A 14,944-nucleotide genomic window follows, 5' to 3' on the forward strand; every position below is an offset into this window, starting at 1 on the left:
GTCAATACCGATAACAGTGTAGTAGAGCGAATGTGGTTTTATGATCGCGAACAATATAACTCCGATAGGAAGTCTTACGAATTATAGGGATTAAGTCACTGTGCAAAATATTGCTTCCGCAACAATTGCAATACTACTTTATTGTTCGGGTTGACTTATATAATATTCTCTAAATTTTCGAACCGTCGATTTAACCAGATTATTATTGTTTAATATGATATAATAATAGTAAGAACTAGTTACAGCTAACGCAGGTTGCTGCAGACGGATAGCTTTGGATAAAACTTTTCGTTTTTATCTGCTTATTAGTACTTACCATAATACAATCGGGCATCGGATCAAATAATAATATTATGTAACTTGTCAATTTTACCAAACTTTATAATATTGGCGGAATGGCGTTAATTAATTAATACTTACAATAATCAATAACGTAAATCATCATAATAACATTACGACGAATTTACAATGTACATAATTACCTACTTAGTTTTTACTACTTTATCAAATCTTATTTGCAGATGTTTATGAATTGTATAATGTTACTTGCTTAAAATGTTTTTATATTTATCTTTAAAATGTTCTTAAAATAAAACATTATTTACAAATAAAAGATTAAACCAAAAATCAAAATTTTTCATAGAAAGAAATCACAACAAAAACACATGCATCATCATCATTCGTTTTCTAAATCTAAAAATAAAAATGAACTATGATAAAATATATCCAATAAGGAAATTTAATACAATTAACATTTTGGTATAGTGATCTACTCTTAAAACAATATTCATTTCTAATTTTGAAATATAACTGTATTTACTAGGTAATTCATTTTCTATCCAAATCCAGTTTAACGAAGTTGATACATATTCTTGTAGCGTTTACGAAAAACGATCGTTCAATCAAATTAGTTAACTATTTCGGGTATAACGAAGTTTAAACAAGATGTTGGACGTTTCGAGTGAGATAGGCCATAAATGTTTATAGAGATAAGACATTATCGAACCTTCTTCTAATATAATATCCGATGATATAAGTTATATCTTATATAACCTTCATAGGATAGGTAATATTTTCATAAGTCCTGTTTTGAATATAACGACCCCATTGTTCCAATAAAGTGATTTTGGATGAGAATGGCTAGGTAATTAACATGGATGATGGAATTATACTTTGATTTGTACATAATACGTATATTATTGTTATTTAATATACATTTCTATCCTTCTAGGAAAAAAAACTAATTTTCTTTTAATGAACGACAAAATAATCAAATGTATTACTCGATTAAATGACGAATTTCATTTTTAAATTATTTTTCTGGTTATTGGTGATGACAACATTGACGTATTCGCCTGATTGACGTCCATTAGATGAAAACGTCGCCAAGCTATGACCAAGATAAATTTTATGAATTGTACATCAAAAAAACTGCAAAACTGCAGTAAATACCGTTTTGTGAATGTTATTTTCAATTTCGAATTTATTTTTATTTTTATTTATTAATTATTCAGATTGGGTCCTTTTGATAATAAATATTACATAAATGCGATTACAGGACACGTTAGAAAAAATAATTATTAACAGAAAATAATAATATTATACAATTACAATTACTTATAAGATCGATAGGTCAAAGTCAAAGGTATCCTTCTACACCATACGAAATTATATATACGTAACAATATTATTATATTGCGTCATGTGCAATGTATGCAGTGCTCGAATTGAGGAGAGCGGTCCTCCGCAATTTTTTTTTACTTGAACGAGGGGACGGCATAAACTAATGCCTGAAATAATTTATATTAAAAATGTGTATTTAAATAATACCTAATGAATATATATTTTGATAACACCACGTAATCGCTGAGCGAATATTATTTTCCATTTCGATCGTATTTTGAATATATAATATGTACTTTGACACATAATATATTATAGCGCATTATATATTTATATGTCTTCATGTACGATGTACGACAAGTCGACAATTTATGTAATAATGTATTACAACTGCGACGACTATACAGCGCGTGACGATCGTTATTTATACATCGGAATAGTGCGTGATGTATTTGATCTCAGAAATTATATCATTACACGGACCCTATATTATAATAATATTATTATTATTATCGTTATTATTATAGTTGTTGGCGCGAACGTGCTTTTTACGTGACCGATTCTGGCTCGTACGTTCCACCGGATCGCGCCAAAAGTTGAGAGCGCCCGCAAGACGCACGAACGAACGTGTAAGTACTTATATACATATATACACGCAAGTTATTAGTACGACACCACAGTAAGGCACAACTGTAACACACACACACAGGTGCAGGCTGCAGCTTTGCCAGTTCCGTATTGTTATCTAATTTTACTATGTAAAACAATATTAATATAAGTAATAATAATAAGTACGTGCAAGTTTTTATGGCATATGAACCGTATAAAAAAGAAATTTACCGACAGCGGAATATAATATTACCTATAATACTACAATATCTTTTGTTGTTAAATATTATTATGATTATTCCAATATTGTTTTTGTTTAAATTGAATAAATATCATGGAACCCATTTAGACCAAAGTAACTTGTATCGACATTATGCAATATTGTCTATTGCATAAAATTAATTATGTGATTAATAAAATAAAAGAGGGTGCTCGTATTGTAGGTATGATTTGATGTTTTGCTTTTGATGAGCACGCATTCAACACAATTATCTTAGAATCCGAGTAGAGCGATTGGTGGAACAATTCTAGTTTAGCTTACAAGCGAATTTTTTTTTCAAGTATTTAAAAGCACATATTGTTATACACACCCGGCGTGGTCACTCGTTTGCTGCATTCACTCAGATATTAAAATCAAAAACATTCCTCGACTTGTATTGTTAAACCACCTTCGGTAGGTCTCAGAGTTAACACAAAATTGTAAAGCACATATTATACACTCGGTGAATATTACCATCAGTTTATTGTCAGTAGTTGGCGTCACTCATTGTGCCACGATTTTTCAATACTATTCATATGTAACTCGCTATAATTTCAAAACTAAGTCCTACCGACAAACTCTGATGGTACCCAAATTTTTTTCATAGAAATATATATTGAAAAATTGCATGGTAGCTAAAGTATAATATTATTATTTATATATATTTTTTAAGTGTCTGTCATCGTGTTTTGGAGCAAAACAAAGTTTTAAATTTTAATCACAAATAGTGATTAAGATATTGAATTTGATTGAAACTTTTATTGGCTAAAAGCAAACTGTTCCGCATTATTTATCCTAAAATAATCAGAAAAACAAAAAAAAAGTTACAGAAAAACGGAAAATATTTGGGCAGTGACAGTTGTCATTAATCATATAATTCTAAAATTATCCGTAAATACTTAGTTCAAAATGTTTACTTACTATCATTTTCATGATCGCGTATTTCTAAAGTTAAAACGTAAGGCGTGTGGCTGTCTTATATACCACCAATGAAAAAGGATAACCTATAAAGGTCTTTATCTTTGAAGAGAAAACTAGTGCTTGGATGCGTAAGAACGTTTGATAAAGTCACCCACAACTCTATAGTCAGCATTACTGTGCTGTCTTTCTAGACAGTATATGCACAATAGTCATCTCAGTAACAACCTCTTAATACCAAATCCTGTGAGCGAAAACTGGATCACTGTTTTAACGAGCAGTAATCAGTTTGTTGTATTATTTCAATTCTCGTATTTTGAGTACTTAATAATATTTAACATAATCCACAAACAGCAGCGAGTCGAGCATAAGACTTAAATTATACTTAAATATATTTTTTATATACCATAATATTATTACACTAAATTGTGTATTTTACATATAATTGTATCGTATGGTGTATTTGATAAAATTCTCGAGTACATCATCCCGTAAGGCTTTCAAACATCTGGAGGGAGGTAATAGCTTGATTTCAGTGCATTTTGCATCAGATATTATTTTACAACACACATGAGTGTAAGTGACCATACAGGTGTTCAACTTAAAATTAATGCGTTTTTTATATACCTAACTACAAGTGATCAGCCTTTAAATTGTCTTATTTTTCCGTTATGACAGAACGGAAATTTGTTTAAATTATGAGTAAAATATATTGTATTAAAATAAGTTTCTTATTTGTAATGAATAATATTTATTATGATTTTTAATAGAGTTACAAGAGGTCCATTTCAATGCCCCTAAACCTTTAAATTTTAAACTTCTAACCACGACAATCGTTTGTCCAGAAATGTGCACCAGGCCCCGACGTTTGTGCACAAAAATTTCCAGCGCTATCCCAAAAACAAAATCGGGAACGCCATTACAACGGAATAACCCCCCTTTTTAATTTGATACATATTGTATGTATATAAATGTCTTTTAGGTAATAGGTAATAAGATTTTACGATTTCCAGGTAGTTGCCTAAAAATAATAGGTATATAATATCTACACTAATATTATGAAAAGGAAAGATTTGATGGTTTGTAATGAATAGGTTCCGAAACTACTGGTGTAGCTGAATTGCCTATATAAAACTCCGTGTTATCATTTTAATGTTTTATTCTTGAAATGCATATATAATTAATATTATATATAAAATATACTATTGCCATCAAAACTTTATTTTATTGTAGTATAGTGAATGTGTATAGTGAATTTATGGTAAATTTAACTCTGCAGTTATCGTATTATAAGTGGAAACAGCTTGGTTGTGTTCATTATTATTTAATGAAGAGGTCCGCTGGCCTCGGTCGACTTCAGTAGTGCTAGTGAGGGCACGAATCCACTCGGACGCAATGAGTCGTGTATAACCCATAACATATAATACATATGACCGCCGTCTAGCTGTAAAATATTATAATTATTATTTGTGCACGACGATCGTAGTTAGCATACACATAATTGTTGTACAAGTGAACATGTCCGTTCACCCTCACAATTCATCGACGTTGTTAACCGCAATATAAACAATGTCTGATATGTGTGTTAGTTAAATGTAATAAAGTATTAGCTAGTATTATTGTAGTTTATTAATTATATTAATATTCAAATTTTATCCATCTAAAATTATAGTTTAGAAACTGTGCGTGAGCATTATGTGACCGGCTATATGTTTATGATTTTTTTTTTAAATCAATTACAACTGTGTATCGTTTCTTATTTAATCATATTGTAGAAAATGCGTCATTCAATAGTCATTGTACTAGAAAAATTGATTGACGAGAGTGGTTCTATCAATAAGATCTTAACGTCAGTAACTATAGTATAGTATAGTTGTCTTTGTACGAGACTGTGCGATCGTAGTTTTACGATTGAAATCTATTCTCTTCTTTATTTTTTTTTATCATATTTCATTTTTTATTTTCATAAACCAACTTAGAAAAACAACAATTTTTTTATGAGATACAGATTTTACAAAATGTAATCTTGTTTTTCTCTTTCATCGTATTTCTTTATTTCATTTCAAAATTCTTTTGAACTAAAGTTCCGGGCCTTCAATGTACCTGCACTATTGATTTTTGTTTAAATTTATATTTTTACTTAAAATTGAACAGTTAAACATTGTGGATATTCAAATTATATTATAAGAACTATTTTTGAAAGATCAAAGATATTGTCAACGATATTTGTAGTTCGAATAATAGCTCCAAAATATTAAGCTCGCATGTGTGGAGGAAACTTATATCGTAATACGTACCTAAACATAAGTATAAAAAATGAAATTATGGTAATATTTAATAAGCATATCAGTGGTTAAATTACCGTAAAATTAAATTATACAATTTTTAGAATGACTATTTTCCAGAAACTGTATTACGACTTGTTTTCACACATAGAATTTTAGGTTTAAATAATAATGATGCAGCTGGTTCACGGAAATGCAATTTCGCTGTTCGAAAGCATTTGTAGCATAATTCATTATTTTGTTTTAGCGCATAGTGCATTATGCACAGTGAATTTAGTTGTCCTGGCACCCATATGAATTTTCGAAAAAAGTTTAGTTGTGGAACAATTGCAGGGAATCTGTGAATGTAAAAATGGTAGCACTTAATTATAACTATACGTTTTTATATAGTTATCAGTCAGTTATGACTTGTTTTAGATTTACCTTGTTTTGGGCTAAATATGTAATAAAAGTGAATGTCTGATTTTGTTGAAAAATTAAAAATAAAATCAAAAGCATACATTTTTTTATAACCACATAGATTCAGACGAAAAATATTTATTTTTATAGGGTGAAATGAAAATACTACAATTTAAACAACTATAGACTGTAAAGTTTTCCAATTTGTAAAGTATTTTAGATTCAAATTTAAATACATTTTTAAATAATGATACTTTCATAAATTCAAAAATGAATAACTGTATACACTTGAAATGTCACCAAATATTTATAACAGCATTTCCATGGTCAAATTTTCGAAATATTTTGACTTTTTTTGAGCTATTTCTATTCTAGAGAAATTTTAAAATTATCTTCGAATAAACCTTTTACTTAGTAAAATAATTTAAAATTCAATTTAAGCTTTGATTTAAGTTATTTAATGGAAGTTTAAAAATCTTATGGATACATATGCACAATTATTTTTAAAATGCATTTATAATTCAAATTTTGATAATATTCATCAAATTATCGATAATGTTCAAATTATTTTTCAATTTGGAAATTCATAAAAATCTCTTTTTTATTATACTAAAAATCCTCTGCAACATGGACCGTTAAGTTTACAAATGGTTTAATTACTTAAATTTTTTTCTTTTCATAGCCAAAATTATACATTTTAATGGAAAATTCCCCTCCAATTGTTTTACTTTTAACAAAAAAAAAAGAAGTGTATCAGGAAGTTACGCTATTCATAGCCAATTTGATTTTTTTTAAAGTATACTGAATGATACAACATGTCCACTCAAAGTTATTTTTTATATGCAACGATCTATTATTGAATTCAAATAGACAAATTACACTTCCATTACAACGGCATGATCGACCACTACTGTTGTACAGCAGAGCAGCACTCGCTTGTCAAACTTTTATTTTGTCATTGATTATCTCACGGATATATACACTGAGCTAACCAAACCAGTTAATAATTTACTGGATAATGTATGTTGATTTTCAATATTGCATGATGCAATTTTAAATAAAATTCTATTGTGAATTTAGGGAAAGGGTCGGCAATCTTTTTGTGGGATGGTTCCAAATTGGTTCCCGAGCCTAAACCCCACATGACGAATTGGTTCTCTTTGAAAAAGGTATATTATTGCTGTATTCGTTCTCATTTAAAAATAGGTGTTTTGTTAGTTAGCACCGATTGGTTCCGGTTTAACTACACACATTTTCATTCTCAATTTTATAGACTTTAAATTCCAATACAACAATCTATTTATATTTTATTGCATAATGTACTGAATGTAGAGTGTAGGTATATTTATATTTTATACTACCTAGTTTATATTGTATATCAATTATTTAAAATTAAAAATTAATTTGAACTATTTTACATAAACTGGAACGGGAACCGATTCAGCTCAACCTAATAAAACACCTTTTTTAAACGGGAGTCAATTCGCCTAAAATTAATAAAATATCTTTTTTTCAAGTAGGAACCAATTTGGCTAAATGGGAATCAACTCGGTTACTCCCTCTTTTTATTGTCAAGTGCTAAAGTAAAAATAAAAATTTTTACCGTGGTATTGTAGTTTAAAATGTTTTACTTACGATAGTAGTAAAAAATACCACATATATATATATAACATACTCGTGATGCAGACAAAATATATTCGTTAACAATCGAAGTCCATTTTGTTCATCGTAATTTAAATAAAATGCACATATTAATTAAATATAACTAAAAATATTTGCATGAAAGTGTAAAACGTACGCTATTATTTTATTACTATTGTTTTTATTATATCCAAAGTTTTTTGAGAGTTGATGTCCAAACGAAAATTATCTAGAAGCTGATAAATGTTACTTCACCGATAGTGACAGTGATAGATCTAATGAATAAAATAAAGCGAAAAGTAGGGCACACGGAATGATTCAAAAGTGCACACATTTATAAATTGCTGTGCGATTTTCTGTTTAGAAAAATGAGCTTATAAAAATTCTGCAAGGAGCAATAGAACTTGATGACAAAGGCCCTGTTGTTGTTGTGGCGTATGTGTAGTATATTTCTATAATACAAAACACACATAACACTCATCTCCTTCTCGGTTTAAAAACAAAGTTTTTGCGTACTTATTTAATAATACATTGATGTCGATGATAAGTTTATTGTCCCGGAGACATTTGAAATCGCGAAATCAATGAAACCCGTTTCTCCTCTTGTTGATTAGATTTATGCGTTCGTGGTTTATCTTGTCCTGATCCGAAACGACAGCAAAACTCTCCGTAAAAACGACGAAGTAAAACATTATAGATATAAACGAATATTAATAACTCTACGTGAGAGCAATAAACGAAACGAGCAGTATACGCAGATACTTTTGGGGAGAACTAATAACGCACATTGTTATCAATACTCCCACAGAACTGCAACTTTAAGCCTAATTTCATTTTAGTATTTATGTATCAAATTATAATAATATTAATACTATTAGGCTGCATATTATAGTTGAGTCCTAAACATACCTAAAAAAAAGGTCTAATCCGAATTGTGTCCCAAGTTTATTTTAGGCACAGACGAGTTACGGACCGGGTTTTTTTATTTCAAGATAATTTTCCATCTTGTTGGATGAAATATAAAGATTGTATAATGTAAATACCAATAAGTACACCTTAGTAATCGCTTTACTACCGCTAAGAACTTTCCATCGCTTTTCTACTTTTCCTCTTTTTATTTATTTATAATATCGAATGAAATTAAAATTATTTGTAGTGAAAAAAAAATCGCAGTTTATTTGTAATCTATGGATATAAATTTTGTTTTCATAAATATTTAAAAAATAATGTGATTGATAGATATTGCTGTACTGAAATTAAAATTAAAATTATAGAAATGCTATGAAACGGTTAAAAAAAACCAAATCGACAAACTTGTATTTCTAAAAATAATATCATATAAGTTTTTACTAGTACCATAATAACGAAAAAATACTCATAACATTAAAGAGCAATATAGTCTAATATTAATGACAATAATATTGAATTGAAAGGTTGAAAACACGACTATGTTCAGGATTGTGGAAGTATAGCGCACAACTCGCACAATGGTGGCCATCAATCAGAACTATAAGGGCTGGTGGACAATATCATAAAAAAGAAAATCAACAAAATTGCTTTTATTAAAAACAGAAAATATACATAGTACATACAACTTAGATAAACGATGTACATGTTAGGTAATATGTCGTGTAGCATAATATCATCAGTAATAATAGTTCATTGTTTAAAATTAAAAATTGCCATCATTTCACATTTTTCTAAGAGGGTTGACATGTAATCTATTTGTATCCTTTAATGGGTACCCTTGAACTTGCATGATATTTCAAATATCACGAATCTTAAGAATAAAATAAGCCCATCGACTCGCAGAATACTATACGTTATATTTCGAATACAGAGGCTAAGTTAATAATTTAAATGTTTGGAGACTGGTCGGGTGGGTTGTAATGATAAGAATGTTAAATTAAATCATGAGTAAAAAATTAATTGTTAGTTACATTTTTGTTTTAATACCTCACTTAAATTTGATTTAAAATGAAAACCGAACCCTAAGTCATAAGTTGGTATCAATGTATCATATTTACCAAAAGACGATTAAAGTTATGTTGAATAGTTTTCTCTTTTTATCGTTCATTATGTATATATATATACATGTAATAGAGAACACTCGACGATAAGGGCAGGCGCATACTGGCCAACTGGGATATAAAGAAAATCTCGGTAAACCCCCTTTGAAATGGTAAGACCCGTGCCTCATACAAAATAAATACCGGTTTCAGTTAAATTCAGTAATTTTAATATTTTTAACAATTTTAATCGAATAATTATTGAAATGAAAAAAAATTATATTATAAGAATTAATGACGAGTTTCGTTAGTAAGCCATTGATAAATTATAATGCAATTTTTAATGTACTTGCTTTTATCCATGAATACAAAATATATGTTTTGGTCGTAAAGCAAATTATTATTTTTTTTAGAACTCTTATGAATCATGATAAAAACTAGACAAAGCAGCATGTGAGTACATAAAAATCAATGTAAAAGTTCTTGCTATTGGCACAACGAAACAGTATAACTACCATTTTACATTTTTCAATAACTATTGGTCGTGTTTCATGTAGAGGTAAGAGGTCAGTGGTAACCTATTGGCTATTACGAATTTTGTTTATATGTATAGTGTATAATAATTTATTGAAAACTATTAATAATAGTTTATTATCTATTTATTTAGCATTAATCATAAAAATAATATAATATTAAGATGCTCGTTATCGGCTATATAGTATGGCAACGTAATATTCGTCATTTGTGTCATTGTATTAATATTTATATTGTTCTTAAACCTAGTAACTATCGCTATTGGCTATTATAGGGGTTACGGTTGGTTGGGTTGAAATGGTTGGTGCGGTTGATATGGTTGGTTCAACGTGTGTAGGTAGCAATAATGATTTGTTACTGAAAACCCAGGTGGTCGCCCATCCGGGAACTAGTGGCACCGACCGGTGCTGGTACAAAGAGCACATTTGTGACTGAAATCAGACGCTAAGGTACAGTATTAATATGTAATAATGTATTAAAGCCATTATAGTTATTTTATTTATTTTAGAATTTAAATCAAAATATTTAATTGGTCTATTATTTATTTGAACATAAATTCACTTAAAATTCACTGTTTTTACACGAAAACAGTGTTTTTGACTTACAGTAATTTTGTTTAAGTGTATGAGTAGGGTAGATAACTTGGTGGTTGATGTTATAGCATGTAGGTATACATGGTGTACATGAGACCCATTTCCATTAATAAGTAATAAGTGGGTCTTAATTATATATAGTTTCCCGGTAAGGGTAATGGACCCAGTGCCTACGCGCCGAAACAAGGGTTGCAGATGACAACAACCTGAAGCATACTTCGCGTTCCAGGTGTATATAGGTATATATTTTTAATCGTTAAAAACACCAACGACAAACTAGGTTAATAGCTTAGAATTTTCCACGACAGTATCGGTTTTATAATTATAAGATGGTGGTTACTGATCATACATATTTTGGGATAGTTTCAATTTAACTAAATAAAATCAATTTTTTTATAGATCCGATTTTCATAAGATCTTTTAATCTTGATGTTTTTAGTGTTCGAACCTAAATCTGCAAAATTGTTAGATGGGATTTAGTATTTTCTGAGGTACTAATCTATTTTTAGAACTCTTTTATTAGGTTAATTTCACAGGTTATATCCCCCAATCGGTATGACAATGTTATATTATTTTAATAGTTATAGGTATTGATTTATTATAATTTTTAGGTATAATGTGAAAGCGTTATAATTATTTTCTAATAAATGTGTTTTGCTGTTGCAAGAATGCAAGATGATAATCCTACATGAACCAGATAATATTAAAATATATAATTCGTGGTTGACGATTAATCATTATTTTGTTTTTATAATTTTAAAACCGTGATGTACAGATTCTTTTGATAATAATTGATATTCTTTGATGTTAATTGCAAGTATTTGGCTAGGTACTATAATATTTTAGGCAATAATTATAATTTTTTTTTTTTTAAACATATACCTTCACTTTTCTTTATTAATAGTATCACATTAAATGGATTATTTATTTTTTAAATTAACTTTTTAGTGTTGTCCTCTAAATTTTCAAGTCCAAGTTAATGATTAATCATCTAGGTGGTGTCCTGAGTTGAGTTGGAAACGACGAGAATCATAAATGTGGCACTCAGTTAAAATATGTTGTACTGATATGCTGACGTTATATGCACACATATGAGCTTTTTCTTACCTTGCAATTAGGAATCTTTGTATTTTAATATTTATACTACCATATATTTATTGTATTGCAAGCAATAAATAATGACATTTAGATATTTTACGTAATGTGCATCGTTAAAAAATGTCGAATGTGTTTTGTACCAACTGTTTTTAACAGTTTCACATTTAACATTTAAAAAAAAATAATCATTTTTATATATTTTACTTAAAAGTAATATAATAGTTAACTAATGTTGTATATTATTTTTAATATTATAATTTGTAATTAAAATATTTATTTTTTAATATTTAATATGCATACGAGATACACTAAGAAATAGAGATGATTTGTATGTGTGATATATATTTAAAATCTAATAAATGGGTGTAACCACCCAACGGTTTTCCACCATAGTGACTCTCGGCGATCACCACGATACCGCTTCCAAACAAAAAAATTTATTTATTTTTTGAGAACCATTGAACCTAAATCCATAAAATTTTAATGATAACGCAATTTACGCGCCTCGCCTCACTTTGGGCCAGTTGTACTGTCTCTAATTAAAGTTAACCGGAGTTTAATCGGCCGAATTTGCACGGTTAAATATCTGTTATCAGCTGATTAAGCGTAATCGAAGTTTAACCGTAGACGGTACAACTGGCCCTTAGTATTAAATTCTCTACACTATATTTTGATTTGTATACGCATGGACACATTTAAAATGTTTGTAAACTAGCATAACATACCGAAGGTTACTACCGCCATCACTAAAATATGTTTTAGACATTATACAAAAAACCGTAACCAATACAGATAAATAAGTTATTCGGAAATCAATAGGTATGTAATTTTCGCTAATTTTGTCGTGAACCGAAGCTTTCATCATTATCCACTACACGTTGTAGACTACAACACACCCGAAAACGGCGATTCCGCAATAAAATATTATAATAATATGGGATATAATTAGGAGTTCTCAAAGAATATATAAATATATTATATATATATATTTTTTTTTACATTTGAATGACGAGTGAGGGTCACTGGTGGAAAATGGAAAACGCCCATAAAAACAAACAAACTACATTTTTATTTAATAATGCAGTCTATGTAATAATTTCATGTATCATACATTTGAAAAGATTATTTATGTTTCCTCTGCGGTATGAGCAATCCATCTATTCACACAATAGGTACTTTTAAGTCCTACTATTTGATCCCTAACATAAACATCTCAATGTAAATATAACTCAGAAAACCACAATAATACCCCACTAACTATGTACATACCTATGGTAAAACGTCGATCTGTTCCAGAACTTTTCATACATCCGAAATTCAATATAAAAACCATACGAATCCTATCATTTCAATCAAAGACTAAAATATAAAAGATTGCATTTTTTACTAAAGTTTTTATAAGTAAACAAATTGTTTGACGTAAAAATATATGACTATAATCATTAGACGTATATGTTGAAGTTGTATCTATAACATGATGTTTTTTGTCACAAATTTCTTTGTGTAGGTACCTATTATATTTGTAGTAACTGCAGTGTGTCTATATGTATATTGTGTATTATTGTGAAAAATATCAAAACGAAAAAGTTGAAGAAATTATATTGTGAAAATCAAATGACACGAATTTAAAATATAGGGTCAATTTTAAATATTTTTGAAAAAATGAATATTTTCTGTGCAATGGATACCCGCTTATATTTTCATAATTATTTAAAAATAATACTAAATTGTTTTTAAAGTGAGTAAGAAAATAAATACAAAAATGCGCTTTAAAAGAATTATTCATATATTATATTGACTGGTATTGAATTTAAATAACGAAATGGTACAAATGTCTTTATGTTGGTATAAAATATTTAATTTATTGGTTGGCCGATTAGCATGTAATTTAAAAGTTGTGTGTGTAAATAGAATATTTGGTTAACACGTATGTTTGTACCCAAACAATATAGAACGTGATTATTAAAACATAATTATAAGGTAAACTCACACGCATTTGTCACGTATTAATCGATATCTGCTTAGTATTTTATAAACATCGTACAGCGTTACTATACTTATTATCTCAGTATATCCCAACGACTTAAATTCGGATAATAGAAGCAGATGGTAACAATAATATATTATCGTAACCACGCTAACATCATTATTCTATTAAAAATAGATAATTGGTGGCCTAACTGTCACGCCGAAACGCATGAATAAACACCTACCTATATAATATATTATATCCTATACTTAGTCTGTCCGGTAACCGATGCAAAGGTCAACTATTTCCGGCAATAGGGGTGTCCAACAGGTCTCATATCATTGGATAATGTGCAATTTTTAGTAATAACGGAAGTGCTTGAAACGTCATGCACCACAGACCGGTAGTAGTTACCTATAATGTTTTTCGATCAAATCGATAACATCATATACCTACGTAGTCTCACACTTACAGAGCGCTGACAATATTTTATCATATTATAACATTCTCAACCGACAACTAATAATAATGTTACTAACGCCACCGCCATAGAGGAAAATTACAAATTGTGATAAAACAACAGTAAAGTTGATTTACGAGGAGCATATTATTATTATCAATATAATAGCGGTTGGTATTAACTTTTAAGTCATCAGAACAGTTCTTTACCGCCTTTGAATTTTAAATAAATTGTGTTTAGATACGTGCACGTGTACATCATATTATTTTACAGGGTGATGATTCTCAGAGCATGCTTCAGCTTCATGGCTCACTCTTTTCTTCTACTTCAATAATGAAGGTTATTCAAAATATGATTTTTGGTATTTCTCATTATATTATTATACCTTCTTAACGATGGTAATCTAAAATTTTTAAGATTTTTTTCTACTTAAAGTAATACTACTTTAGTGAATGTCATGTGTAGATAGTGTATAGGCCACTTTCGTTTTGGGGCTACATCACCGTCAATACGATCAAGTATAAAATACCGTTTTTACGACACGATT

Source organism: Diuraphis noxia, unplaced genomic scaffold (assembly GCF_037042655.1).
Source record: "Diuraphis noxia isolate RWA-SAM2 unplaced genomic scaffold, SU_Dnox_SAM2 contig0004, whole genome shotgun sequence".
NCBI classification, from domain to species: Eukaryota; Metazoa; Arthropoda; class Insecta; order Hemiptera; family Aphididae; genus Diuraphis; species Diuraphis noxia.